The sequence below is a fragment of the Schistocerca americana genome, chromosome 1, assembly GCF_021461395.2.
Source record: "Schistocerca americana isolate TAMUIC-IGC-003095 chromosome 1, iqSchAmer2.1, whole genome shotgun sequence".
NCBI lineage: Eukaryota > Metazoa > Arthropoda > Insecta > Orthoptera > Acrididae > Schistocerca > Schistocerca americana.
In genome coordinates this window covers 1215763551-1215768755 of record NC_060119.1, presented here as the reverse complement: position 1 = coordinate 1215768755, position 5205 = coordinate 1215763551, and the positions used below count along the sequence as shown (strand labels likewise).

At 45.2% G+C, this 5205-nt stretch overlaps 1 non-coding gene across 1 annotated transcript; it reads right to left on the bottom strand.

Annotated features, from left to right (window-relative positions):
• Positions 1-627: 627 nt before the first annotated feature.
• Positions 628-702, bottom strand: Trnat-ugu. Its single transcript has one exon. It is a non-coding gene; the product is annotated as a tRNA-Thr (tRNA).
• Positions 703-5205: the final 4503 nt, after the last annotated feature.

Genomic DNA, 5205 nt, shown 5'->3' with positions numbered 1-5205 from the left:
CAGCGACGACACTGCCCCGTACGCTATTAAGTCGTCAGCAAACAGTCGCAGATTGCAGACCACCCTATCCTCTAGTACGTTTATACATATGATGGTCAGAAACAGTCCGAAAAGCTTGTCAGGGTGCTTGCTGCAGCGTAGGCTGTGCTGAGAAATGTAAAGAAAGAAATTCGATACGTTGCGGCGTTTCCAAGTTAATTGGCTTTGGAGTTAGCCAGATAGGCGCGCGGAAATTCAAGCTGCTCGCAAAACACAATTAGTGTCAGTTTTCGTTGTAGTGTAAATGACAGCGCACGAGACTGCTCAACCTTTGTATCGGGTTCGATTCTTACTACCGACTCATGACCAATACTGGTATCACCCTTTTGTTCGGTTTTATGCAATGAAACGAAGAACACGTTTGGAGACACCGCCTCTGATGGGCCGCTTGAATTTGCGAGCGCAGCGGCCTGATTGGCTAACTTCAATGCTAATTAACTTTATATATATGAAGGTGGTTACTGTTCTCGAAATAACAGATACCATTGATGACCGCGTAGCTTCTCTAGAGTAAATGGCAATTAATTGTAACCCTCAGCTGCCGACAGGTGGTGTTGATATACCTCGATGGGGACAGCTGAAAATGTGTGTCCCAACCGGGACTCGAACCCGGGATCTCCTGCTTACATGGCAGACGCTCTACCCATCTGAGCCACCGAGGACACAGATGAGTAGCGCGACTTCAGGGACTTATCCCATACAAGCTTTTCGTGAGACCAACATTCCCAAACTGTCCACAATCTACATACGTAATGTTCCTAATAGTTCTGATAGATATTTGCCCATCCACTCATTACTCGCGCTCACTAAGATGACGATTGCCGTAAGACTTTGGGCAACCTGTGCGCATTCGCACAGACGAAGGTCAATGGCCGTGTAGCCTTTATATATATATATATATGAAGATAATTACTCTTCTCGAAAGAACTAATACCATTGAAGACCGTGCAGCTTCTCTAGAATAAACGATAATTAATTGAAACCCTCAGCTGCCGACAGGTGTTGTTGACAACTTGTGAAGAACGCAATGTACCGAATTTTTTTATGAAGAAAACATCCTTAAAGCTTTTCAGGGTTTTTCTAACCACCCTGTATACAGTGTGTTTCCGTGACGATGTTACAGACAGACTTTGAGGATTGATGCAGAAGGTAAATATATCACTTTGATCTAAGAGACCCTGGTCCGGTACGAGTGAATCGTAAGTTCTAAGCGAAAATCGTTCAGGTATCTCTGACAGTGGTCCTCTCCTACTGCGAGCTCCTTGTTTTCCGCATTTTGGTAGGAGGTAGTATGGAACAAAAGTAGAAAAAAATATCCAGTAAACATGGGCTCTAAATTGAATACTCTAAAAGCTACGAGAACTTGTTCATTTTTGCTAATGTGAAACACGTCATGTCTACTAAACAAGTGCTCATAGTTATTTAAGAGACCATGCTTACTGGACTTTTTTTCTTGTTTTGGTCCCTACTACCACCTTTCAGAAATATGGAGAGCAAAGAGCTTGCATGTTCACCGTCAGAGGTGTTGTTGTTGTGGTCTTCAGTCCTGAGACTGGTTTGATGCAGCTCTCCATGCTACTCTATCCTGCGCAAGCTTCTTCATCTCCCAGTAGCTACTGCAGCCTACATCCTTCTGAATCTGCTTAGTATATTCATCTCTTGGCCTCCCTCTACGATTTTTACCCTCCACGCTGCCCTCCAACACTGAATTGGTGATCCCTCGATGTCTCAGAACATGCCCTACCAACCAATCCCTTCTTCTAGTCAAGTTGTGCCACAAGCTCCTCTTCTCCCCAATTCTATTCAATACCTCCTCATTAGTTATGTGATCTACCCATCTAATCTTCAGCATTCTTCTGTAGCACCACATTTCGAAAGCTTCTATTCTCTTCTTGTCTAAACTATTTATCGTCCACGTTTCACTTCCATACATAGCTGCACTCCATACAAATACTTTCAGAAACGACTTCCCCACATTTAAATCTACACATGATGTTAACATAGATCTACTTAAACCTAACTAACCTAAGGACATCACACGCATCCATGCCCGAGGCAGGAATCTAACCTGCGACCGTAGCAGCAGCGCGGTTCCGGACTGAAGCGCCTAGAACCGCTCGGTCACATCGGTCGGCCCTTTACCTCAAATTGGCACACTTAGAAGGAGGTCAAACATACATATTTAGCAATTGCAAAGTATTGCAGCGTTCGCTAGTCCTTCAAAAAACCGTGCTGTTTTGCGGACTGAAAGTTTTCTGTCTCAAAGAAATATGTTATATTCGAACTTAGAATATGACCAAGAACTCGGCAGCAAAAGCCAGTTGAGCTCTTCGGATGCGGAGATATGGCTCTTACATCTACTTCGAAGCGAGATACGACATTATCCAAATAGTCCTTGGAGACCACTCTCGTGATTTCACTTCCGAGGGCTCGTACAACATAGCCCGCAATATGTTTGTCCCGCCACTATTGCGATGTCATGGCGATGCGATGGTTCATCCGCCGGCAGCTAATGGCAGTGGCGGACAGAACGTGCGGATGCCTCCCAGCAGACGCGGCGCCCAGCGCCGTCGCCCCCACTCCCTGCCCTGCTCCGGCCCTCCGAGGGCCATCAGCGGCGCTCGAGGGGATGATCCAGCCCTGACTCACCGCCCATAAACGGCTTTGCGCCGCCTTACGCTAAAAGCGCCGGCGGCACGCCCTCCGAGCGCGGTGATACCCGCAGCCGTGGCCGGGGAGACTCCAGAACAAGGCTGCAGCAGGAGGCCGGGGTCGAGGGCCCGCGATCACACCTCACATGCTTGCGACAGTATCAGACGCGTGTTCCAGTTTTAAATACGCAATTGTCTTCTCGAATTTCACAATATTTGCACAAAATGTTCTAGGTTCACGAACTAGCTTACCGCTACCGGCTTCGCTCGCTTACATCTACATCTTGAAACGGTACAGTAGTTTCCGCTCTATAAGCAGCAGCTTTAGCTGCTCGCTCGCACCGGGAAATAGAAACAGAGGCGGCTGCGCAGCCAATTTTATTACACGACGCGGCCGGCCGCGGGTGCAACAGAACCCATGTGGACGGGTGGAAAGAAATGTGTCAGGCTCCATAATACGTATTTATATGTGTCGTGTATTATGTACGTGGACGTCAATCTGCACATGAACTTTCCTAATCCTCCTCACACCTTTCCGTAAAGCGTGGCCAAATCTTTGTTGGGAAGTAGTTCTGTAGTATAGTAGTGCCAACCTTACTCCTGGCTAGGGGATCAGAGAGACAGCACAGGCAGGTAAAAGTCAAAGACTTTCCAGTCTCACAAGATTTGGGGTGGAGGGGTTGGTCACGGAAAAGTGGTTCGACCACCCGCTCCACCGGGACCCAGGAAGACCTCTGGGTGCCCGCCATATTCTGGAGGTGTTACAGAAGACGGGTAAGTGAGCAGACGTGCCCTCAGTGCGTCTGTCTCAATGTTCACGCATGGAAGAGAGGTATTTGAAGATTTGTACTAATTCTTTTATTTTCAGCTTCGGATTGTGTAAGGAAATGAATGATCTCGTTAATTTAGGAAATTTGACCCCCTGTGTTAATGTATCTGGTCCCCAGTTTGCCCGTTATCCTCCTCATATAGTGGATGTCCTATGCAAAATGTTGGGAGACTTTGCTGATATACATTTGGACAACGCAATTCCGTCTTACCTGTAGAAATGTGCGTGCAGATTAGTATATAATATACCCGAGCTATAAGTTGAAAATTTGTAATATCTGTAAACTGAAACAATTGCTGCTATCGGTGTAAAGTCGTGTGATAATGCTTAAAATAAATAGGAAATCAACTGTCATCAATCTTTAACTTACCTTAAAAATCACGAAGAAATCAAGTTGAAGGAATTTATTCAAAATGAAAGCTATAGAATGGAGGGACCCACACATCAGCGTGTGAGCCCTCCAGCCCCTTGCCTAGTATCGTACAGAAAGGGCACGCTCTCTAGGTAGCGCTCTCAAGCTCCCCTCCCCAGTTATCCGTTGCGCAATTTTGATTCAGGGTTTGACATCAACCTTCGTCTGGCGTCCCTACGCAAGGAGGTAAGACGGTAAACTTTCAATCTACATCTACATGGATACTATGCAAATCACATTTAAGTGCCTGGCAGAGGGTTCATCGAACCACCTTCACAGTTCTCTACTGTTCCAATCTCGTATAGCGCGCGGGAAGAATGAACACCTATATCTTTCCGTACGAGCTCTGATTTCCCTTATTTTATCTTGGTGATCGTTCCTCCCTATGTAAGTCGGGGTCAACAAAATATTTTCACATTCGGAGGAGAAAGTTAGTGATTGGAATTTCGTGAGAAGATTCCGTCGCAACGAAAAACGCCTTTCTTTTAATGATGTCCATCCCAAATCCTGTTTCATTTCTGTGACACTCTCTCCCATATTTGGCGATAATGCAATACGTGCTGCATTTCTTTGAACGTTTTCGATGTACTCCGTCAGTCCTACCTGGTAAGGATCCCACACCGCGCAGCAGTATTCTAAAAGTGGACGGACAAGTGTAGTGTAGGCAGTCTCCATAGTAAGTTTGTTACATTTTATAAGTGTCCTGCCAGTAAAACGTAGTCTTTGGTTAGCCTTCCCCCACAACATTTTCTGTGTGTTCCTACCATTTTAAGTTGTTCGTAATTGTAATACCTAGATATTTAGTTGAATTTACGGCTTTTAGATCTGACTGATTTACCGTGTAACCGAAGTTTAAGGATTTCCTTTTAGCACTCATGTGGATGACCTCACACTTTTCGTTATTTAGGGCCAACTGTCAATTTTCGCACCATTCAGATATGTGGTATGCGTACTGTAAGACCTTCGGTACACACACCATCAGATAATTTGACTTGTCGCTCTAACGAAGTAGGCGAGTGTCAGCAATATGTCTCGTGGTCTTATTGTGGCGTGTTTATCTTCTGCCGTTAGGTCAGACGATAGAAATGCCACTTGTACGCTTAGAGTAGCAGATTGACGGTGACCAACTTTAAACAGAACTTGATTAGTTTTCACTCACATTTATTAAAATAATAAAAATCAGAAACCTTACTTAACTTGATTCTGAATGCAATCTACAATTGACAATCTGAAGTTCCTTTGGTCTTGGTACGTTAATCTTATTCTCACATATC